This window comes from Podarcis erhardii, assembly GCF_964252035.2.
Source record: "Podarcis erhardii genome assembly, chromosome: 17".
In the NCBI taxonomy this organism is placed as follows: domain Eukaryota; kingdom Metazoa; phylum Chordata; class Lepidosauria; order Squamata; family Lacertidae; genus Podarcis; species Podarcis erhardii.
In genome coordinates this window covers 21,617,789-21,643,957 of record NC_138515.1, presented here as the reverse complement: position 1 = coordinate 21,643,957, position 26,169 = coordinate 21,617,789, and positions in this window count along the sequence as shown.

Genomic DNA, 26,169 nt, shown 5'->3' with positions numbered 1-26,169 from the left:
GAACTTTGTCTGCTCAAAGACATGAGTTTTAATAAAGCTTGGTGTATAAAATATTAAGACCCATTTTTAATGTCATGCTTTAGTATGTTATTAGCATTAACCAAAGACAGGGTTGTGCAACAAAAAATGTCTTTAGAAAGAAAATATAAAGTGAATGTCACAACAACTGTCAAATCTTTCAAAGGTTGCCAAAGTAAAATTGGGAGCCAGTGTTATGTTACAAATGTTGGTGTATTTATATTAAACCAAAAATAAAATAAGATACTATGGCATGACCGAGTCCCTGATGGCAGAGCCCCCATTTGTGGATTCAAGAGACACTTTTGTGCATACACAGGCAATGTGCACAGGGAATGATAGATCTATGTGCAACACTCTCCAAACTGGAATCACACTCCTTGGGTTGTTTTCCTTGACTTAGCCTTTGCCCCCTAGGTTGTCTCCAAAAGAAGGTCACTACAGACCATCTAACAGGGTCCCACCATTCTGGCCTTGACAACCGACCAGAGAACTCCTTGCATATGATACGAGTTATGTGTGCACTCTAAAAAGCTGGTGGAAGCCTTCATTGGAGTCTATTACCAGGGGGGAAATGCTCATGGGAAATCTGCTTTGTATTGTCCCAATGGTAACATTCAAAATGTTGCAAAATTGCCACATTTTCAGAAAAAATGACTAAATGTCAATCTTTCAAAATAATCATACCCAAATTATAACAAAATGCCCAGTTTCCAACCCCAATGACTCAGTGTTTTGTTTGTTTTGTTTTTGCAAAATTGGACTACACTGTTTTCTTTTTCCAAATAAATTTAAAAAATTGTCCAGTAGAACCTTAGAAACCAACTAAGTTTGTTCTGGGTATAATCTTTCATGTCCATGCACACTTCTTCAGATACACTGAAACGGAAGTCACCAGACCCTTATATATAGTGAGAGGGTGGGGTCGGGTTTTTCTCAGAAGGGTAGTAGGAGATGGGTGATTGACTCAGTGGGTATGGTAAACCTGTTGACGACTGTTGACAATTGTAATTACTGGTAGTCCTACAGGAAAAAGCTAGGGATAGTATGCAGATGGCCAAATAAACTTTTTAAAAAATCCTCATTGGCTGGCTATCTGCTTGGCCAGTCAAAAGCAGGTAAGGGGGTGGTTTAGTGCTTCTTCTCCCCACAGGCATTTTCTTGGAGCAGTCCTGGTTTGCTTCCAGCGGGAGAGGTTGTTTGCTGAGGCTCCCATTTTGACCACTGCTTGTACCTGCCTCCAGTGCTGGGCCAGGTGGCAGCCTGGGCCTGACTCCGCAAAGCACGGGGTGCAATCCACCCCAGCACCTAGCAGATTGGGGCCTTCAGATGTTGCAGGGCCTGGCTCTGCAAGGCGTGGGGCAAAATCCACCCCAGCGCCCAGCCGAGCAAGGCCATCTGGTGCTGCTGACTTGCATCTAGTAAATAACTGTCTACTCAGAAGAAAGCCACATTGAGTTCAGTGGGCCTTACTCTGAGGTACAGGTGTGTGGGACTATAGTGCTTTATTTAGGCAGCCAGGGCTCCTCCGGATGACAAGATCTTTTTGCAACAGGTCAGTGAGAACCACTTGGTTTTAAAAATTATCCTGTATATACAGAACTCCCTGTGTTCCTTTTGCAGACCCTCCAAGTGTCCCTATTTTCCAGGGATAGTCCTGGATTTACAGAAGTCATCCCAGTTTCTGATTTGATCCTGGAATGTTTGTCTTTTCCTTAGAATGTCCCTATTTTCACCAGAGAAATGTTGGAGGGTATGGAATTATCCAACACCCGAGCCATCTGAAGGCAGCCCTGTATAGGGAAGTTTTTTTTAAAAAAATGTTTGATGTTTTATTATGCTTTTATATATATTGGAAGATGCCCAGATGTATATCATACAGAACTCTGTACAAATGACACTCTGTATGAAGGCAGACGAATAGTGGGGAACCATTTCAGCAAATTGTCCCAGAGGCTGAAGAAATGCAACAACAAAATAATGGTAATAATTTTATTATTTATACCCCTCCCATCTTGGGGATGGGCCATACCATTAGCACTGGCAGCAGCAGCAACAAGGCTCCCCGCTTTTTCTGTTTTTGGGCTGCCACTGTGAGACCATTTTGCACCTGCTATAATGTGCCACACCTAGCATCATTCTGAGTCATTGTGGGGAAAAGAATCATAACTCACACAAAACTTGGTGAAGAATATTTGGAGGAAAAAAATTGCAAAGTGGTCTTTTTTCTCAATGGATGAGAAAAAGAAACAAATTCAACTGTTTTCTTGGGGGGGGGGGATGTCTCTGAGGCTCTTGATTCATTTTGAAATTTTGCTGTAGGTGAAGTTGGCAGCAAATAATTTGAACGGGCTTTTGTTAAATTTACCAATTGTCCAATATTTCCCAAGGAATACTAGATATGCTCATAACATTGCCAGTTCGCAGTGGCTCTCATTTAATGTTATGATCTGTACATCTACAGCCTATTATATTTTAGTGTTTTTGTTCTGACTGAATGATGTGCTAGCTGTTTCTAGGGGGGGATATTCAGCAAACACTTCTTGATACTTCTAATGAATAGGAGAGGACATATGAATACAAGTGAACTGATACAAGCAACGAGGCTGGCAACAATCACTGTATTCTGTTCTGTATTATATCAAAAGGGTACTGCTTGTATGTTCCAAATGTTTTACATTGCTTGTCTCAGTTTTTTTCTGGATTGTCGTTGTAATAAAACCAGGCAAGAGACCTTGTGAGGTAAGTCTGACTTTTTTTGTCCTTGATGCTTGGATATCAGATCAGCTGTGATGTGCTCCTTATTAAATTTAGACTTCTTAAGGCACTACCTGCTTTGTAAGACAGTTGTGAGGAGCTTTTTTTGGAGTGGCAGAAAGCTGTTGTACAAACACAGCCTGCTACTTTCTTGAAGTCTCTCCAATTGCTTCACATGCATTTGCTGTTCCATGATGCGCTGGAAGCAAAGGATAGCTTTTAATACTACTGCTGGACCTATACAGTTTTTAGTATAAGCTGCAAGCAGAAATGGCAATGGGTTTGCAAACAAGGCAAGCAGAGAACCAATCCAGATACACTATACAGCTGTGTATATCTTTCCCTTCCCCCCAGCCCCCCCCCAAAGAGCCTTGGGAAGCCAAGAGCTACAATCCATTTTTATGTATCTGCAAAGAATTGATGGTATTTTCTCCTGAGGATGGAAAAGAAGCTCAAGGTAATTTTGAGCAGCCCAAGAAGGAAAAAATTAAACAACCCTTCCTTCTCCTTATATTTCTATCCTTCCCAGGGTACTTTAAAACAAATGTGCTGAAGGTAAATGGAACTGTAGATCAAGCCTTGTCTCCCACATTTACTACAGGTCATTCCATCTAAAGAAGTAGGATGGTACAACAGGTCCACACCATTGGTAGGTCTGAGAGAGCTGCTTCATTGGACCACTCTCCTCCTTGTGTCACTCCCACTCAAAATGATCTTCAGAATAACCCTATAACTATAAAAAGTGGTGCATGAGTTTGCATGTTTTGCCTTTCAGTCGTACCTTGGTTTTCGAACAGCTTAGTTCTCAAACGTTTTGGCTCCCGAATGCTTCAAACCCAGAAGTGGCTATTCTGGTTAGCAAACTATTTTTGGAAGCTGAATATCCGACGGGGCTTTCGTGGCTTCCGATTGGCTGCAGAAGCTTCCTGCAGATTTCCTCTCTACTGCTACAGACCATCTCAGAAAGGTTGTCACATCACCATCTGTGTCTATGTGGAGGAGATGGAAACATCTGCTGCAGCCACTTTCCATTGGTAACCCATGAGAAGCCCTTGCAAGTGTGATAGTCAAGGGTGAGGATGCCACATTGTTGCAACAAGAAATACCAACACAAGAAGAGTGGCGGATGAATATGATGGACTTTGCAGAATTGGCAAAGTTGACCGGGAAGATCTGAAACCAACATGATCAAGCATTTCAAAAAGACTGGACTAAATTTATACAGCATCTGAAGGACAACTGTAAAGAATCAACAGCACTAGCAGGGTTGTAAGAAGACTTGTAATGATAATTGATTTTACCTTTTTATATCTGTTTAAAAGTTGTGATCTTTTGAATGAATGAAATGTAAATTGGAAAATGTACAAATTCTAGGAGGTGGGAGGGAGGAAAGTCAATGGGCTCTTATGAGCAAAAGAAGCAAAGTGGATTATGCGGATGTGATTAAATATTATAAAATGGAATCTTAATAAAATATTTTTTAAAAAGAGGATGCTACATTGATCCCCAGTTGTAGGACAAAGGAACAGCATCAGCTTCTAGCATACTGGGACAGTTGTTATAGCCCATGAACTCTGAATCCCACTAGGGCTGATGTCTACTCTGCCCTCATTGGGGGCCCTGCCCAGGGCTGCTAATAGCAGCTGCCAGTTACTTACTTCGTCGTCATGATATGGCTCCCCAGCAGAAAGTACTTTCAGATGGAAGCTGAGCCACAGATTAGCACCACCTTCAATCCCCCAGAATGTAGTGCACAATGTGTGGGAAATCCAAGATGGTGGCCACCTACTGTAGATCTGTGCTGGTCTGATTCCATACAGAATTGCCCCTGCCACCCATCAGATAAGCATTGGGGTGGGGACTGGGGATAGTAGCGCCAGTGCTAGATATGAGGGTTAAGAGGACAGTGGGTATGCACTGGATGTGGGCTCAGGCCAGTCTTGGAGGGGAAGTGAGGGAACTGGAAGGACAATGCAGATGATTTGCTAAAGGTGATGGGTGAGGAGAGATAATTTTTTCCCCAGCTTCCTCAGTCAGAAGGGTGTGTGTGAGTTGATGGTGAGAGCTGGCCTGGAGGTGAATAGGGCTGGCAGCCACAGAAGTTTTAAGCTTACAAAAACTCCCCTTGTTTCCAAAGTTGCTTGGTTACACCTTATTTTAACTAACTGTCTTGATACCTCTTTTATTTTTGTTCTGTTCCATTGTTAGCAATATTGCCTGCTATATTATTTATGTGTACTGTAATTTTATAAGACAGGAGACCTTGTTGCTAAGTTGATATTTGTGTGTGTGGTTGTGGCATTTTATGTTTGCTGTTATTGTTTTAGCTTTTTAAGGAATTATGATATTATGTATCATAATTATTGGAAGTGTTTTTAATCAAACTGATGCTGATACTTAATTAGTGCTTTGTTATATTATATATGAAATAGATTACTTATGACTTTTATGTAACCTGGTTTTAAATTGGCATGTTTTTACTTACCCATTTTGTTATGACTGATTTTCATCAGATAGAATTGTTGTGGGATGCAATTTTTGCTGTATGTTGTCAGTTCCCTCAGTACACTGAGTTCAGTAGCTTAGAAAGGCAGTAGACAGATTCATAAATGAGGAGAAAAGGGATTGGAAGATGCCCATTGAACTGGGGTGCAGAGACTGGGCTACATCTCACTGGTAGGGGAATCATGAAGGATGTAAGCTAAAACCCCAGAACCTCCACATCGACCGATTAAAGCACCTCATTTGAGAGGAGGCACATTTTGTTAACTTTTGCTGTTTCTCTGACTTCAGCACCAGAAATTATGCTAGTAGCCATTTTGTACTTGGACTATAAAACTTTCTTCTTCTTCTTTTAAATCACCACAAGGGAAATACCATATCAAACTCCACCCCCCCCCCCCCCCGATTTATTCATTCAGAGGAGTCTCCCTTGGGAATTTGTGCAGTGATTTCTGTAGAACTTTTGAGGGTTGATTGCAGGTGGCCAACTGAATTAATTTAGAAGAAGCCCACAGGCGGAGTAATTAAACAGACTCCTCAAGAGCCCTTCAGACAACAGCTGGTGGCTCTTTCGTCACATGCAGAACATATGCGGGGTTTCGGAGCCTGTCCATTGCCTAGTAATACTTGCTGCTGCTTGAAAGCGTGACAAATGTAGTGGGGTGTGTGTTTGCTTGTTTTTCTGAAGTCAAGTTCTATTAAGGCCTGAGCTGAAAGTTCTGAGGTGAATTCCCCCCTGCTCAAATCAGGAGCTTTGGAAAATGCAGTTTAACCCACACACCACTCATATACAAAGAGGCTAGGTGTGTGCTTGTGGTGCGGGTAAAGACAACTTTAATAGTTTGTAGAAGGAGGAATTGCAGTGGGGGCCTTGGCATCCCTCCCAGGTGCCTCAAACCACCATGCAAAATTGGGTTATTGTATCTCAGAAGGTGCGCAAATGCATATGAAATCAACAGAGTAAGAGACAAAGAACTTTCTGAAGTACAGTGGTACCTCAGGTTACAAACACCTCGGGTTACAAACACTTCAGGTTACAAACACCACTAACTCAGAAGTAGTACTTCTGGTTGAGAACTTTACCTCAGGATGAGAACGGAAATCACACGCCGGTGGCTCAGTGGCAGCAGGAGGCCCCATTAGCTTAAGTGGTACCTCAGGTTAAGAACAGTTTCAGTTTAAGAAAGGAACTCCGGAACGAGAGTACCACTGTATATAGTACATGACATCGCACACTTGCAATGCAAAATGAAACAATTAGCCCCCTCGGGACTCAAGCATCTCATCTGCTACATATGTTGGTGATGCTTGAAGGTCTGCCTATTTGAAGGATCGGTCAGCACAACTGTCTATAAATGCGATGGACATTTGGGTTCCACCCTTGACCAATAGTTGCCTCTATTAAGTTATTCTGAAAGCAAAGATGTGTCCCAAGAGACAAAGAAATTGACTGAAGCGGTGAGCCGAGATATGGGATCTATCAAGCTGCATCAAAAAGGGTGCAATGGGGTCATGAGGGAAATGGGTTTTATAGAGCTGAGACACTATATTGAGGAATAGATGGCTGAGTTTAGAAAGCCCAGTGGAGAGAGAAAAAGTATACACTGCTTGGTCATTTGCAAGAAAGCTGGGTTTAGCTAGTTATTCTTTTGGCTCCCGTTTTCAATTGTCCTGAATGGCAACTAGGCCCATTGTGGCTTCAGGCAAATAATATTGAAAAATGCTTTCATTCACAAATATGCTTCAGCCGAATGCAGAACAAATTACCACTGCAAATGACAATTCCACTTATTTTCATGTCACTCACTCACTCACTTCCCTCCCCCACTTCCCTCTTCCCACCAACTCTCCTCGTCCCCACTTTTCCTTCCTCTCAGCTTTCCTGGGCTTGAGCCACACTTTAGCCTTCTGCTCACTTCTGCAGTCCCAAATGCTTTGTACTTTTCTAGGCTACAATACAGTCATATAAAAGTGCATATAAAAGGTAATAGGCTCACTTCCAATTGAAAATGCACAGAAAAGCTCAAGATACACATTGATCTACCCACACGTAGTTGTTATCCCTGAGAAACGTAGAAAATAAGAGGATATATTTATCCGAAAGTCTTCAAACTTACACGACCCTTTAAAAATTAGCTGATGAAGGTGAATACATCAAAACAGGGCCCTGTCCTGGTTTCTGATCCATAATTGACTTCTGACTTCTGCTCAGTGATTGAAACTAAGACCTCCACATCGAAACTGACTATGGACAAACATGAACTTATCTCTACTCATAAACTCTTATCTCTAATTCTGTTACGAATTATTGTGTTACACATATCTTTATGAGTTTGAGTTTGTAATCTCTGTTAGAGTTTGTGATCTCTATTTGAGTTTGTAATTCTTGTCAGAATATTTTTGAATGGATTAGTTTTTGTTACAATTGACTATTGATTTGCGAGTAGGGACTACTCCCACTATTGAAACTTACATTGGCCTGAGTTCTTGGTGTGATTTTTTTCTTACTATACAGTCATGCCTCGGAAGTCAAATGGAATCCGTTCCGGAAGTCTGTTCAATTTCCAAAATGTTTGGAAGCTGAGGAAGCTGCATTGGATGTTCGGGTTCCAAAGAACGTTCACAAACTGGAACACTCACTTCTGGGTTTGCGGCGTTCGGGAGCCCAAATGTTTGACTCGCAAGGCGTTTGGGATCCAAGGTACAACTGTACTTCCTTTGGACCTTGTAATTTGGAAAAGACACACAGAGAGATTTACTGTGCTTCCTTATACTTGTTACAAATCCCTGGGCAGAGCGAAGAACTCGTAGGGTATGGTGAGCCCAATGACCACTACTTGTATTTTCTGTTGTATAGAGAGGTTTGGAAGAGAGATCTCTTCCTCTCAGAAAAAAGACACACACACAATGGCAGTCGCTCCAAGTACATTAAAACTTGGTTACATTTACATCTACCCTCATACCACCTTTCAAATTCCTCATGAAAATACTTAGAGTAGAATAATTCACAGACAGATTTGCAAAAAAGTGAAGATTTACTCTCAGAATTTACAGCAAAGTTACAGCAAACAAGACTCCATCTGTTGGCAGTAAAACAAAGAAGAAAAATGGTTCCAAATGACTTAAAAGAAAGAACTTTGTTTTCCTTACAAAAAAGGAATCATTCAATCTTACCAAAGATGCAGGTTGTAAATATCTATTTTTATATATAAAAAACCTTTTCATTCACATGCAGCATTTGCTGAGCTAGAAGGCAAGCCACACGGCTCCTATCTTTGAGGAAGGCAGGAGAGAGAGGGGGGAGAAAAGGGAGAAAACATTGGCCTTCCCCCAAGTCCTCTCTGTAAAAAAGCATTTTACAGTCATACTTTCGATCTCAAACTCCCTGGAACTCGGATGTTTTGGCTCCTGAACGCCGCAAACCCAGAAGTGATTGTTCCAGTTTGCGAATGTTCTTTTGGAACCCGAACATCTGATTGGTTGCAGGAGCTTCCTGCAATCCAACTGAACTTTTGAGATTCTGCCCACAATAGAATGTTTTTTATGTAGACAGCTGGTCCATATTTCTTGAAAGAGAATTGTGTTCTGAACCAACCTAGCCTTCTTTCACCTACACAAACAGATGTTTCCAAAAAAGGAGCACTGGGTGTTTAAAGAAAGAACTCAACACAGCAAGAACACAGGAAGTTGCCTGACACTGAGACAGGGCATTGGTCCATCTTACTTAGTATTGTTTACACTGACTGAGCATGACTCTCCAGTATTTCAGACAAGGAATATCCCCAGTTATACCTGCAGTGGTAGAGATTCAGCTTACCTTCTGCATGCAAAACAGAGCCACTGAACCACTGTAGAAAAATAACACATACTGTCTTTCCACTATTGAAATGGAAATTGCTGTGTAGGAAAGCAAGAGTGTATATTGGTCATTAGGTATTAAGTGAGAAGACTGCCCTCACTCCATATGTAACCATTACAAATGATATGGCTAGATTTTCCTTATTGGATTGTGGTTGCTATTAGCCATCGTGTTATAGTAATCTTGTCTTCACTGATGTAATGGGTGACACTTTACTGTATGTTTGTGAAACATGGACCACTTATAAATGTCATCTGCAACTCCTCGAAAGATTCCATCAATAGTGTCTCTCAAAAAAATTACATATCACATGGGAAGACAGGCTAACTAATGTCAGTGTACTGGAAGAAGCAAAGATCACAATTGTCAAAGCAATGTAGTTCCTATGTAGTAGAAACACTAACAGCTGGAAAACACAATTGGTGCACCAATTGGAGAATAGCCTCTACCAAAGGCATCATGGACTTTGAAGAAGCACAAACTCAGGACAAAAGGGAGAAACAAGCTAAGAGGAAGGCATGTTTAGCAAAGCCTCTCCTCCTTACAGAGGGGAGGAGTTGTGAGCAGGAGCCATTTCCCGCGTTGGCAGGGGGCGTTCCAGCCCCTGCCCAGCTGGCCTGGCTGCCGCACCACGCCCCCAGGTAGCCAACCAACCAGGTGGAGGCTTGGGGGCGGGGTTTTGCCGCTCAAACGTGGCCACGGCAGCACTTCCCTTTCATTCCGCTACTGGTTTTCATCGGATCACCCACCCTCCCTCCCTTTAGTTCACTGCTTGGTTCTTGACATTGCTATGGACCTGTAGGGGCCTGGTAGGAATTTTTATCCAACTGGCAAATTGGCACTGGCCACTTTGTTTTTCGCCTACCTCGTAGCAAATCGTCACAACTTTTAGGTATTGGCGGTTAGGCATTGGAATATGTTTGTGTATTGGAGGGCAGGGTGTGGCCATCGCCTACCCCTCCACTTTATGGGTATTCCGGTAAAGGAATCTGGTGGTTGTGGATTCTGTCCAACGCCCTTGCTGGTGGCTAGGGCCATGGCACGACCCCTGGTGACATCAGGGAGAGTTTTCAGTTGTATTTGCATCAACAGGCTCCTCCCACTGGTGGTTAACCCTTGTTAGACTCACCCCTCCCTGAGGGGTGGAGTCACGTTCTGTTGTTTTATCCAATGCCTAAGCCAATACCTCTCACATGCTGTAATCAATAAAGTTGTGGCCTTTTTTTAGCCCATTAACCTAATATACTGTGTCCATGTGTCTTTCTTATCCCCAAGCGGGTGGCAAGTCCTTGAATCACAAATCCTCACTGTGATCAACTCCCGCCTGGAAAGCTATGTCCCCACTGTGGAAGGATGTGGTCACAATCACCTACGGACACACTGTTAAGACCATATTCATAGAAGACTAGGTTACTTGAAGACAATCTTACTCGACTACGAATGATTGCTAAAGAAGAGGACATTTGTCATGTTAAAAGGTAGAAATCCTTTATCATTTGTGTCTGATGCAGCCTTAGTCACTGTCTTCAGTGGTTTTGTGCTAGAGAACACTCTGCATGGTAATTGTTCAAGCCTCCCCCCCCCCCAGGTAGCTTGGCCTTCCATTACTGCGAATGCTGCATTCTGTATTCAAATCAGGAATGAATGTCCCTCACAATAAAAACAGAACTGCATAGATCACAAGCTCCATAAAGCCGGACATCACTATAACTAGCAAATTGTCAGGAAAGATGGATCAACCTGAATTCTAGTGGCCTTGTGTTTCAGAGCATTGCGAGGAAAATGATAAAAATGAATATGAATCAGTGAAATATAATAGCAGTGGAGGCAAAAGCTCTGTCTTCAGATTTGTAACAGATGGGGAGAACTCAGAGCCTCTTGCAGTTTTAAATGTCACACAGTACCCAAGTCCAACCGGTTTAGTTTATTCATAGCACTGGACTGCTTCCAGCTTCACATCTACAGCCAAGTTATAGTTTTGAGTATTCATGGGAAGAACTTTAAGCATCAGGGAAAGAGACCTTATAAATGTGGAACTCAAGAGGACTGAATGAGAAGACTTGAACCAACTGGGGAAGTTATGAACTTGTGCAATTTGTCACAATATTGGCCATGGTATTTTCCCCCGAGAATGCACTCAGTCTTGTTTTGTTGCCTTCATGCCACTTCTAAACACCAGTGGCATCTTCTAGCTTTTGATAGGCTGACTTGCACCCTAGCCTTGGTACATGGGCATGTCTATCCAACTGAAATTCAGGAACAGGAGTTTTCCACCTTTTCTTCCCCATGGTGCATAACCAATCATTCTGCACAATGGGGTTCTACTGCTGATCTGTCAGGTACAGTTCTTGGGCTACCTATCCAGATACAACAGCTTTCTGTGGTAACTGCTGGGATTCCTCCCTCCTTTGTTTGGTCTTCTGCTTCCTCTACTCTCTTGCCACGTGTTTCATCTTCCTGCCTCCTCCCAGTCTCTGGCCCTTCTCTCTCTTTCCACTTCTCTGCTCAGCTGATCTCCTGAGCAGCCCAGGCTTTCCAGTTTCCACTCCTTTTTCCTCAGCTGGCCCATCCCAGGCTGGCTTGTGGTCATTCAGTGCCTATGTCTGATGGCATCAATGGGCACTGAAGCTGTGTGACCACATGGTGCCTGGTCCATGCCAACTGAGGAAAGGTGGCCAGGCACCAGGCACCTCATCCCAGCCCCATCATACTGGCATTTAGAATTTATCACCCACAAAACTTTCTCAACACTACAGCGCAAGATTGGGTGCAAGCTGGAGAACAACATTTCACAATATGACACTGAACAGAAACTTGAAACAATTGAAAGGAGGAAACAGAGCACATCACACATCCACCCAATTTGGATAAACCTCATAATATATATATACAGGAAATTAAGAGGTTGCTTGTACCCTTTGGCTTTGGAACCCCACTTAGACTACAGTGGTACCTTGGTTCTCAAATGCCTTGGTACTCAAATGCCTTGGTTCTCAAATGCCGAAAACCCAGAACTAAGTGTTCCAGTTTTCAAACGTCAGCTATTGTTTGTTTTTGTGACTGTGTAGAGCCCGGTTCATCTATTGATTGATTGATTGATTGATTGATTATGTGACTGTGGAAATGGATAAAAGCCCGCCATCCAAACAATGACTATCATCAATGCAGGTAAGATTTTTTTTTTTTTTTATCATCTACAATAATGTCTTATTATTTTACAGTACAGTACATTGATTATTGCTTTCATTTTTTGGATCAATGGTCTTGTTAGATAATGAAATTCATTCATAAATTGCTGTTTTAGGGGTTGTTTTTAAAAGTCTGGAATGGATTAATCCTTTTTGCATTACTTCCTATGGGAAAACACGCCTTGGTTTTGGAATGCTTGGGTTTTGGAAGGGACTTCTGGAATGGATTAAGTTTGAGAACCACGGTACCACTGTACAGGCTTATTTTTTAAAAAATAAAAAAAGATATATACGATCTATAATCCCAATTAAATGAATGCAATTCTCAGTGATAATGGGAATACAATGTGAGTCTATTGATTCTGGTGTATAGATCCCATTAAAATATAGATTTAGGTAGCAAGGACTAAATCTTCCAAAAAAGAAAACAAGGTAATTGAGCATACAGGACCAGAGCAGCGAGTGCATCCATGCAAATCTAAATGTTTTCTCAACCAGCAGCAGCTCTGAACACAAAGTGCTCTCTCTGCCTATATGCCCAGCGATGCAAATGAGTTTAGGAGACGACCATGCATTCAGCTGTGCAAGTGCATTTTCAGATATGCTAAGGAGCAGAAACAGTCATCCTAAGCTTATGCGTTGCCACATCATCATCTTTAATGAACTCATGAATGATTGAGCAGCATTTGGTCAAGCTATGCTCTCCCTTCCTAGAAATGCCTCTCATTTGGGGAGGAATATATATATTAAGCGGTAAATATCTTTCCAAAACTGGCTTTTCCCTTTGCACTTCAAACTTTTGCAAAATAAAAATAGAAATACTTGACATTTCAATTAGTTTCCCTCTCTTAAAAAACAAAGCCTTTGTTCTTTGTTCTTTTTTTTTTTTAAAGAAACGATAGACAGGCCCAACCAAACTCAATATACACGGGTTATGCAGGTAATGTAATCATTTCCTAGCAAGAAAGAGTCTCAAAACTGATTTATATCTCAAAGTACATATCATGGAAAGGCAGCTAACATTCTCTATAAATATTACTGGTCTCATATTTTTGTCTTTAAAATATTATGACATTCTAAATCCATTCTGGTTGTTTCAATTTTTTTACTTGGTTTATAAATATTACTGGAGACTTTTACACATCTATATACCTTCAGGATGCTTGGGGATTGAAATATTTCTGCTGGGTGCATGATAAAAAGGAGCTTCCATAAAAATGAATCACTGTGTTGGACTAACAAGGTCTGCTACAAGCAGTGTCTCCTTCTGTTGTTGATGTCAGTCATAGGGTAGTATGAAAGAGATGGAGAGGGTACCTTGCTTGAGGGCCCCTTTACCTTGCAATTCAGCAATACTACCATACAGGGCAAATTTAAGTCTCTTAAAAAGCAGAGACATCACCTTGCCAACAAAGATCTGTATAGTTAAAGCTATAGTTTTCCCAGTAGTGATGTATGAAAGTGAGAGCTGGACCATAAAGAGGCTGATCGCTGAAGAATTGATGCTTTGGAATTATGGTGCTGGAGGAGACTCTTGAGAGTCCCATGGACTGCAAGAAGATCAAACCTATCCATTCTTAAGGAAATCAGCCCCGAGTGCTTACTGGAAGGACAGATCCTGAGCTGAGGCTCCAATACTTTGGCCACCTCATGAGAAGAGAAGACTCCTGGAAAAGACCCTGATGTTAGGAAAGATTGAGGGCACAATGAGAAGGGGACGGCAGAGGACGAGATGGTTGGACAGTGTTCTCGAAGCTACCAACATGAGTTTGACCAAACTGCGGGAGGCAGGGGAAGACAGGAGTGCTTGGCGGGCTCTGGTCCATGGGGTCATGAAGAGTCGGACACGACTAAATGACTAAACAACAACAACCACCATGCAGGGCAAATTCCTGGTGTTCTCCCAAGACAATTATTTTGCCAGCCATTGTGAAATGCAGCTCTGAAATCCCCCATCTTAAAGTTAGCTTTTCTGTGAGTGTGAATACATCTTACCATAAAACTGGCTTTATGAAGCTAAATTGTTTTAATAAAACATAAATATGATTGACCACATATTAGGGTTAAAACATAATGTTGAAGTGTGGCGAACTCAAACTGAAAACTTCAAATCTTCTCATGACCATGAGAAAAGGGAAAGCACCCAAGCCCAAGGCTTGCCTGGCTTGTTCCATGTAACAATAAACCGTAACTTATCGCTACCTTCCAATCTAGCCAATGCCATCAGGACAGAGAACAATTTGAGTTTGATGAAGGGCGGGAGCAGTCAACATAGGGCTACTATTTTTGGCTACACCTTTGGCTAAAGCATATTCTATTTTATTACATTTATATCTTACATTTCCTCCAAAGAGCTCAAGGTAGAATACACGCTTCTCCCACTTCCCATTTTATCCTTAGAACAATGCTATGAGGTTCGTTAGGCTTATAGAGAAAATGAAGGCTCCAAGCTTTGCGGCTGGGAATCTGCTAGGACAAAAACCTGAACAAACTTGTTTTGTGGTACTGTCAAGAGCTTAACATCAGAAACTTTTCTTGAATGGCTGATGGCTTATTGTTATGTCTGAAGACAGCTGTTATGATATGTCATGCCTGGTTATTGGATTACATTTTTTTTTTTTAAAAAAAAGCTTTGACTCTATATGCTAGAACACAGAGAGCCAGTGGGATTCCCTCCTGATGCAGCTCAACTCCAGTGATGTGATCTGCAGTTCATTGGCAACTGGAGGCAGAGGTGTTCGAAGTGGGGGTGGGGGGCGGTCTGCCATGGGTGCCACTCTGGGGTGGGTGTGACAAGATGGACCGCTGCCTACCCCCCAGCTGTAGAGTGGCTGAGGGCATGTGTACGGCATCCGTACTGACTGCCATGCATGTGCCATCCATACGGGTTGCCACTTGAGCGCCGTCCGTACGGGCACTGTGCATGCGCCGCTTGGCGGTTTGCTCCGCACCTCACCGCCCCACCCCAGGTGCCAGAGAGGCTTCGTCTGCCACTGACTGGAGGGACCCATGCTGGCTACAGTGGCACTAGAACAATACATGCTACAGAACAAATGAAATAAATATAGAGTAAGGCATAAAGCTCAAGAGATTTAAGAAGAACTGAAGTTTAGGTACAGCTCAGATCTAGAATGAATGCAAGGCAAGCAGCAGCCTTGCAAAACATAACTGAGGTTAGCACAAGGAGAGTGCAATTTGTTTTTTGTTTTTGCCACGTTTAGGATGGCAAGAAATAATAAATCTAAATTGATGGAACTGGTAAGGAACTCAGCAGCTAATTTTACTGGAACCCCCAGCAACATTCTTTCCAAAATGCAGATTAAAGAAGAGATGAGTCTCAGCAGACTCTTGGGTGCCACAGGGGGTCCCACAACTATGACATCCAATGGAAGGTGAGAGGTGGGGGGGGGGCGGATTTTGGCATCACACAGGGCACCACTAAAATTTGAGACATCAAGGTCTGCTGACCACCACTGGGTCAATTTCTCCACTCCAAACTCCCCTGAACCTGCTATTCCTTCAGGATTTAAAAATATAGTTGAAACCTCTGTGGGGAGACCCATGGTGTTGCAATTTAGGGTGGGGAAACAATGAACGGGGAAAGACGAAAGCATAAGATGCTCATCCCTCCTTTACACTGAAGGCCAAAGTGGAGGTCATAGATCATAGAATGATAGAGGTGGCAGAGATCCTGGGGGTCATCTAGTCTGACTCCTTGCAAAGCAGGAATCTTTTGCCCAATGAGGTGAATTGCATATTTTCTTTTCTTTTAAAAAAAGCAGATGAGGGAACTCCCCAATCCATAAGTCTGCTTCTTGTATTTTAGTCAAATGTTTATCACAACCAACCGACCACGAAACGAAGTGCAAACTATAAAGTAACACAAACTGGTTATTAATTATTAAAGGTGACAAGTTAGAAACTAATAATCACAGCAAGTCTGAAAGATATTGCCACCTTGTTCATATTTATTTGACCCCTCAAGGAAGATACTCAAAGGGTCTCTACGGAGATGAATTATGCATTCTCTAACATCTTGATAAAATCAACAGTAGAAAAATGCATGAAAGAAAAATGCATGAAAGAAAAATGCATCCAAGTTTTGAATGGTTATAAGGATAGTTATACAGTGGAACAGTCTCCATCAGGAGGTTGTGGTATCTCCTTCCCTGGAGGTTTTTAAGCAGAGGTTGGGTGGTCCTCTGTCCTGGTTGCTGTAGCTGAGATTTATGCATTGAAGGTGGTTAGACTCCTAGGGTTCTGTGCTTCTGTCATTGAAAAAAACTATGGCAAAACTGGCATCTAGAATCTTGGAGGGTAAAATACAGACCATTTTTCAGTGATCAAATGTGGAGGTCATTAAGGCATGAATATGAATGGCTGTGCCAAGGTTTGAATTTAGGGCTGTTTGAAAATTGGGTAAATGCACGGACAGAACTGCTTCAAAATGTGGAGAACAGATTTAATGCACCTCTGCACACTTGTTGAATGTCCCCATGTATGATTTTTTTTTTTTTTTTGGTAGTGTTTCCAAAATTCCAAAACTGGAAATGCTGTTCTTCTAAGAAACTGCCCTGCTAGAAAGTTAACATCACTGTCTTATAGAGTCGTATTTCAGGTTACAGACACTTCAGGTTACAGACGCTTCAGGTTACAGACTCCGCTAACCCAGAAATAGTACCTCAGGTTAAGAACTTTGCTTCAGGATGAAAACAGAAATCATGTGGTGGCGGCGTGGCAGCAACAGGAGGCCCCATTAGCTAAAGTGGTGCTTCAGGTTAAGAACAGTTTCAGGTTAAGAACAGACCTCCAGAACGAATTAAGTTCTTAACCCAAGTTACCACTGTAAGCATCTTGCATTTAAATTCCTAATATGGTCTTCTATATCCACCCTGGTTTTAGGAACAAATCCATCTTACACCTTTTTGAAAGCTAGAAGACGTAGCATTTCCAAAATAACTAATGTTTTTAAAAGACGATGATATTTGGCTGATTATACTTGGGTTCCTTTTGCTGTCCAATTAGCTGTTACAAACCATGCTATTTTTTGCTTTCTGTAAAGCTCTTGCTTACATCTTTCTTGAAAATAGCAGCGGGGTGTTGTTGTTTCTTTAAAATCTCCAGGTCCAGATGATTCATTATCAGCTGAAATTTGAGAACCCACAGCCATCTGTGTTCCTGATTAAGGAGAAGAGGTGAAGTTATTTTGTTTTTGCTTGTTTACTTGAATTTCAGTGGCAAAAGCCAGTGCTCCCCCCCTCAAAAAATTGTTTAGTGGTACTCTCATTTTCCTACTCATACTGAAATACTGCCCCTCAATGAGAACTTAGATTCACAAAATGTTTGGGGGTATGCGTACCCCTGCTTCCCTCCAGAAAAAATAGCACAGGCAAAAGCTATTGATGTCTGCCATTGATGTTGGGCAGGGAAGTACAGGATACTGGACCACAAATATGAAACAATAGTTACCCAGAGAAAATAAAACAATTAATGGCAAGACCAAGAGTGGCTGGGGAAACTCAGCCAGATGGGTGGGATATAAATAATAAATTATTATTATTATAATTAGGAATGGTTGAGCAATGTACAAATGGTCATGGAAGTTCTTTAGCTTCTTAACTCCTTCTCCTCCTCTCTCTCTTTCTCTTTCCCACTCACCCACCTTCCCTTCCCTTCCCTTTCTCCTCTCCTCTTTCTCTTTTTTACCTTTAAACTAATGTTTTAGTTTTATATTGTTTTATATTGCCATATATATATGACAATAATCTTCGTATTTTTCATCATAAACCCTAATAAAAATATTTGGGGGAAAAAGAAATAATATAGTATGAGCATCAGATGTTGAGACCAAGTGAGATTCAAGTGTGACTACTTGAGGATAGCCTTTGCTAACAGAGAAGCCACACTGAATATTGGAAGATTTGTGACAGGTGAATGAATGTAATTCCCCACGCAGCACATACTGTAGTTAAACTATGAAACTCAGTTCTAGATGAGGTAGTGATGGCTACTAACTTGGGTGGCTTTGAAAGAGAATTGGACAACTTTGTGGAGAATAAGGCTTTTGATGACTACTCAACATGATGGCTATGATGAGTCATGGTCTCCTTGGTGAGATGCAATAATGCTTTTGAATATTAGTTGCTGGAAACAACAGGATGGGAGAGTGCTCTCATGCTCAGGTGCAGATTGAGGGTTTCCTTAGGGCATCTGGGGCCCTGTGAGACTAGGGTCCCTGTGGTCCCTGCTGGACTAGATGGGTGATTGGCCTGGTCCAGCCATCTCTTTTTTTAAGCAGACACATGTTTAGGAAAAAACAGATTTGTCTGTATATTGACACACGAGTCTTCAATTAGAGGTGGATATTTTAGAGGATGTGGCAATGACTAGGATGTGAGAGATGGATTATCTACAAAGCTGTGACTGGGTTTTGCCTAAGGCCAGAGCTCAAGACAAATATGGGGGCTTCTCCTTGGATGAAACATTTGATGGATTTCCAAGGAAGCCTATGAGAATTTTAATAAGACCACATTAATACACTGCCACACTTGAATGAGAGCAGCAGCTTTTAGGGCATCAAGCATTTAGGACATCTACAATATTGTTTTTTTGAAACTGATCTTTCCCCCCCTGGCTAAACTGTTGTAGACTTCCAAGCAATTTTGGGGAAAGTTCATTGAAACACACTCCTTACCCACAACTTTCCTGAACGTAAAAAAAGTGTTTTAGCTGTGGATCCAGCTTTAATTATTGTTAATATTATCGAAGAAAGCAACAGGTTCCAGTCCTCTTCTTTTAGCTCACTGCCTCTTTTACACACCATTTGGACTGTACAATTCAGTATTAATTGAGAAAGCTTGCCAGAGGAGAAATTTCTGAGACCCTTTCTTTTTCTGCACTTCTGAAATGGTAGCAGAATTTTACCCTTCCTACAGATAATACATGGTGAACCTCTTTTTTGCCCCTCACAAAAAGGTTGGAGAGTTTTGGAGAGACAATTTTCACATATCCCTAGCCAGATTATCCTTTTTTTCTGGCCCATTAGCAACCCTTGGGAGTTCATGGATCAGCAAAGATTAAGTATTCACTCTCTCAGGTTTCGCTGAAGTGTCTCCACTAGTCTTCCTGTTGTCCACTAAGGAATCCTTCAAATTCTTCCTTCTTGCATGAACTTCAGTTTTTAGAAAGCCCAGCAGTTTAATATTTTAAAAAAAATGTTGCAGGTGATGTTTCTCTTTATTTAAACATAATTTAAACATGAAGGCAGAAATCTGCCACCTGAGCACAACAACTAAGCACCCTGGCAAATGGCACTTCAAAGAAAGGCACCAGAAATAAACTGTTCCTCCTGCAGCGGATCCTTTGAACTAAGGAGAGCAAAAGTTGAAAGCAGCATCGAGCTCACTTAGTGTAGCAAGAGGGAGCAGAAGGCAGACAGGCTACAGAAGGAGTGCCAGGAAAAAAGCGCAGCTGGGAGAGAATAAAAGCACTACAGAGATATATAAAGGAACAAAAGCACCTTTTATAGAGCATATCAGAAGTGGAACCTTGGTTAAAGGGACCAATATATATATTTTCCAGAATGGTTTTTAAAAAAATAATCATTAAATGATCATTCCCCCCTTCTACTTAAGAAGATAATTTAGAACAGAATTAAAAAGAAGAATACACTTATCGAGGTTGTTTTAGTGGAGTGCTTTAAGTCACATATTAACAGATTACAGCTTTAACACAACACATACAAATCCATATCTCTCCGTGTACCAGCACACTGAGTGCTTTAGTTTCTGCATTTGTTCCAAGGGCTGCTGAAGATGTTTTTTCAATGCACATTGGAACAAATATAGTCCTGACATTCTACCATCCTATCTAATATCATTAGATGCACCATCATGGGGCTTGCGACTATCAGTTTGTTTGTTAGAAGTATTTGAGAAGTCTGTTTTAAATAACATTCAGATTGAGCATATTTTGTACAAGCCACATGAATTCGGCTGCTTCTTTCTTCAGACAATAATCTATTCAAGCTGTGGACAGTCAATAGTGTAATGTTGGGTGTGTGCTGGCGGCGATGAAGCCTCTGGCAGGGATTTATTTGTTTATGTATGAATCATTAAGACATTCCCCGTCACCACCACTAAGAATAGTCACAGGAATGTCTCTATTTTATCCGTGAATGCTGGGCATAGGGCTGGATCACAAGTCTGCCATCAACAGTGACTATATCATATGTGCAGACCATCCCAAGTGGCACACCGACTTCTTCAAGGTGTGTGATGGTGGAACCCTTTGCCCAGTCATAACCATGTTAGGGATAAGCTCTTATTCATTTACTTGAACAAAATGTTTGCGGCTGTATCAGCTCTTAGCCCTGTTCTTTATTGGTGTGTGTGTGTGCATGCGCATGCAAATTCTGCATGAGCTTACATACAAATGATCAAGCGATGAGGAAACCTCAGAGGCCAGCCTACATCTGCTTCCCTCATTAAAAAGAGCTCTGTATGTGAAGAAGTTGTCAGATGAATAGTGTGAGAAACTCGCTGTGTTCCTCCATCCTGCCTTATTTTTAAAATCTCCACGGCAGCCCCCTCCTGACTCATTCTGCACACCAGATATTACACCGAGTAATCCCACAGGTGTGAGTTTAAAGTTTGAATGGGCCTAATAAGACACAGGCTGTAATTTTCCTCTCTCCATGTCTCTGACAGTCAGAGCACAAAATATTGTTTATCAGTTCCTATAACCAAACATTTATTCATTTGGCTTCGACTGAGCTAACCAGCTAAGTACACAGCTTATTTTTTTTCCATGTATACTTCAACAGTCAGACAACAAGCAAAGAGTCAGAAATAGCTCTCAGTACAGCTTCAGCCAATAAATTATGCAGTGCTACATACCATTAAGAGGCAACATTTGCCATTACAGCTACTGCGGAGAGCTAATATCCATACCATTTTTTTTATCACTCTGTACAAAGACAGTGACAATGTGGAATGTGTGGATTAATGGTAGCTTTCGAATGGCACCCACTTCAGCAGAGAAGGTTTTCGTATTTTCCACAGCAAGCTTACCTCAGAGATAAATTGGACTGAATAACAAGCCACCCTTATAGTGGCTATGTGTCATACTTTACCGAGTACAGTTCTCCGTTTGAAGTGTTGTCCAGTCTAAATCTAACTTTAAGAGAAATAAGTACAGACTCTCCAAGTGTCCCTGTTTAGCAGAGACAGTCCTGGATTTTCAAAAGCCTTAGCAGTTTCTGATTTGATCCTGAAATGCCCATCTTCTCCTTAGGATGTCCCTGTTTTCACTGGAGAAATGTTGGAGGGGATGGAGTTATCCAACTCCCGGGCCATCTGAAGGCAGCCCTGTATAGGGAAGGAGTTTTTATGTTTAATGTTTAAGTGTGTGTGTGTGTGTGTGTCTGTATATATCTCTCTCTCTATATAGATATATATGAAGCTGCCTAGAGTGGCCAGGGCAATCCAGTTAGATGAGTGGGATATAAATAGTATGATGATGGTGGTGAGGATGATGGTGGTGGTGATAATGGAATAGGATGTCTCTATTTTCATTGGAGGAATGTCAGAGGTTATGCTATGCACACAGATCTGAGAACACCGAATGGGCCATGATGTCACAGAATGGACACAGAAAAGGGTGGAAAATGGAGGATGAAATAAACTGTCTTATGTAGAGGTTGTGAGTTTTCCAGTGTCAGGGAGAATGCGGCTATTCTGTCAGCTTCATATTCGTATGTGAAGTCAGGCCTGCCTTGACTCAAGGCACAAACATGCCCTTTCAATTCCCAAAACAGTTGTGCACAGAATCTTCTCATGAAGACCACAGTACCGAGTCAATTTCACCATGTAAATCCAGCCTCTTGTGTCAGTGGATTACAATGAGCATGAAGCCTTTAGCAAGCAAAGGGCCTTTGAGCCCGTTGTTCTAACCGTCTTATTTCCAGACTTGCTTTGGAAAAAGGTGGGCGAGGAATAGCATATGTAGCCATGACATATTTTTTTATCTTCCAAAAAACCCACATCATTGAATCATTTGTATATCACCCGCCTGGGATGAAGCATCTGTTTGTACATGGAAGCACTTCTGATTGGTGGTTCTGTAGTGTGGGCGTTTCTTTGCTGACAATAAAAGCGAAAGGTGCATCTAAATCCTGGAAGAGCAAAACAAGACGACAGAGAATGGGATAAGAAGAGAAGGGAATCGTAAGACACCTGTGCAATTATATGTGCAAGAATTTATTAGTGTTGTTCTGCAGCAGCAATTCCCCAAATCTATGCTTCTGAAGCATGTAAACCATGAAATCTGTATCCATATCTTAATTAGGCCCACCATGCAAAAATAAAAAAGCTGAAGAATGGAAGTTGTAGTACTGTTCTTATCTACTGCAGTCTAGGACCGGTAATAATGTAAGTTTAGGCAAAGACATTTCAGTATTTCATACCACAGAAGATTATTTCTCAGAGGCACCTATATTTGTGGCTCAGAGCACTGGCCCAGAAAATAGATTGCTTGAGATCCTGGGAGGAATGAGGGGGAACTCCATTAAAATAGCTTCTGACAAAATGATCCCCAAAATGTACCTTGAAATTTTATTCATTGTGTGTGTGTGTGTGTGTGTGTGTGCGTGTGCGAGCTTGCTGGTCATTGCTTTTGCATGCATCCACTAATTGCCAATTCCTTTGGAAAGATTTCCATGGTTGACATCCATCTGTCTCAAGAGATAATGGATTGTGCCTCCAGGGGTGAAATCAAAAGCAGCATTGAAGTGGCTTCCCCAGGGTGCAAGCCTGGGAAGTGCGTCTGGAGGTTTTAGGCTCCCCTCTTGGCCATGTTGATGTGGTCCAAAGGAAACCAGTTTGGCTGCAGGAGTTGCTGGAAGGAAGCATCATCCAACCATCTTAGGGACTCGGCTCCAGATTTGTGTAGAGTTTACATCTTAGCCTTTTCTTCTCTGGAAGATATCTCACAAGGCAGTGGAGGTCTAGGATCAGAGTTTCCCTTCTTCTAGGTGGACTACCTTCCCAGGTTGATGAGCCCCATCTGCCTTTCACTTCCTTCTACAGCATGTGCAGAAACCAGCGTTTTGACTTTTGGACCCACTATCGGTCACATCTGCTCAATCCACCAGAGTCTGTCAACAAATGCAGTGGAAATCCCTCAGTCACCAAGGACTTGAGACCCATCGGCTACCCTCACCTGGTTTAGCCATACCCAGGGTGCAGCGATTGTGGCATGCTAAGAGCTTTTAGGGGCCACAGGTGAGAGTTGAATGTAGGGTGGGGACCAAAGGTGGATGAACTACCCCAGAAGGAGCACAACAGGTCCCCCACCTGTACTACCCCTACTCTAACATCCCATATACCTCCCATGCCTTCCATAGACATCAGAAATATGCACATCCAATGAGAAAACACCAAGAAACATGGTTGGAATTAAATGATGCAATTGTACCTACAGCCAGTGTCTGCAAGGAAGCCAATACTCCAAGTGTAGCTTCTTCCTTTACTTTGACTAAGCCTGAATTAGTGCATCATCACTACCAATTGGAGACTAGAAAATGGTCTTCACTTCCATAACTTATAAAGCTGGACATCACTTTGGCTCTGATCCAACATAACATATAACAGGTATCCATGAACAGAGCCTGTTGTGAAGAGTTTTAATTCCACTGATCAGTTGTTTCGGTAGGAAGGAGAGGAGGCCATCTAATTCCTGCTTCCTAATCAGCAGCATGGGACCGTGGGTGGCGCTGTGGGTTAAACCACAGAGTCTAGGACTTGCTGATCGAAAGGTCGGCGGTTCGAATCCCCGCAACGGGGTGAGCTCCTGTTGTTCGGTCCCAGCTCCTGCCCACCTAGCAGTTTGAAAGCACCTCAAAGTGTGAGTAGAGTGGGAAGGTAAACGGCGTTTCCGTGTGCTGCGCTGGTGCTGGCTCACCAGCTGCGGCTTAGTCACACTGGCCACGTGACCCAGAAGCTGTCTTCGGACAAGGCTCCCAGTCTCTTGAGCGAGATGAGCGTGCAACCCCAGAGTCAGTCACGACTGGACCTGTTGGTCAGGGGTACCTTTACCTTTTTTATTCAGCAGCATTTGTTTGTTTGCGTGTTTTTTAAAGGGTGAGGGCCCTGGCTACACAGTCCCTGTTGCTGAATCCTTGAGATGCTGAACAGACGAACCACACATACACACCACATCAGTTTATGTGTGCCATCCACCTAGGGCTTTACGTGTGGAATACCTTTTTCCCCATGCACATTTGGCCCCTACCTGGATTAGGATGCTGGTGTTGCTATGCTTCTCCATATAATTCACCTACCACCTGAAATATGTTTTTTTCCTAGCATCTACTCAAGGCAGTTTTTCTATATTCAGAATTAATCTTAGTGCCTTTTCCTCAAATCCCTCCAACATGATGGTGACCTTAGGGGCAAGAGAATCAAAATTCCATGGGAGCACACACAGTTGATGCAAAGGATGACGTCTTCGCTTTCAGCAGGCTCGGCAATTTCTCCACATTGTGCAAGGGAAAGAAGGGGAGTACCACTGTCAGAGCATCCTTCAGGGTCGTGCAGTACCACTAAGCATCCATTTTGATATGGAACACAGATAAAATATTGGATCTGTGTTCATGGCAGTGGAAAGAAAGATGGAAGAGGCTATTTATCTCAAGGTCTAAAAACAATAAACTTCCTTCTCTTAGCTCATGATATGCACACAGGGGTCATGGTAGTTTCTATGCATCTATGCAACTAACAAGGTGGTTGAAATTTAAGCAAGGTTACCCCTTATTTAATCCCTTTAGTTATATTCCAGATGTCTTTGAATAAGCAAGTCTGCTCAGCTCTTACTCGAGAACATAACTGGCATGATAGGCGTGTGCTGTGAAATGTGCGAAATGAAAAAGAAAGTCATGTGAGGACCCTTCATCATTTTGCCAGGCAGAGAGCATCCAGAATGCCTTCACCCTCTCCCTTAGAAACAGCAGTAAAGGAAAAGTTTCACTTGGGGCAAAGGAAAAGCCTGTTATGACACCAGCATCCAGTAAACCAATCTCTTCCTTTGCCATATTTGCATGTTTGAACATTCTGAATTCACACTACAAAAGACAAGATGGGTTTTGCTGCAAATTTCAAAACACTTCTACCATTTGGTGGGTATTTAAAACATATTTTTTAATGTACATGTAGAGTTTCAAGTTTTTGGCCAGGCGTATTTGTAAATGGGAACAGATGTGATGTTCTTTAAAAAAAAAGTCTTTTAAAAAGGTTATGAAGGATCATCAGAGAGAGATAATTTCCTAACAATGCTTGAGATGCAAGATTAATTGCCATCTCATTTATTTTTAATAAAAGATAACAATTGAGTTGACAGGCTAATTGTTAACAGCGATCCATGCCCCTCTATATAACATGAGAGCCTAACAAAAGCATAACCTTTATTTACATCTGTTCTAGATAACTCCAACCACATTTAATTGTATCATACAAACCGAAGCAGCTCTTCAGTAGAAGCTGGAAATATATTAAGTGACCTTAGGGCTAGAAAATGAAAGTAGAACAGACTCTGTTAGAAGGTGGTGGACTCTCTTTCATTTGAGGTTTTTAGGCAGAGGTTGGATGGCCATCTGTCATGGATGCTTTAGCTGAGATTCCTGCATTGCAGGGGGTTGGGCTAGATGACCACCAGGGGCCCTTAGAACTCTACAATTCTATGAGTTTATGAAAAATTGGTCTATGAGATACACATACTCACCCACCCACCCACACCAAACCACTTCACAAACTTTCAGAGGGTATAATGCTGTGGATATTGCTGCTTCTC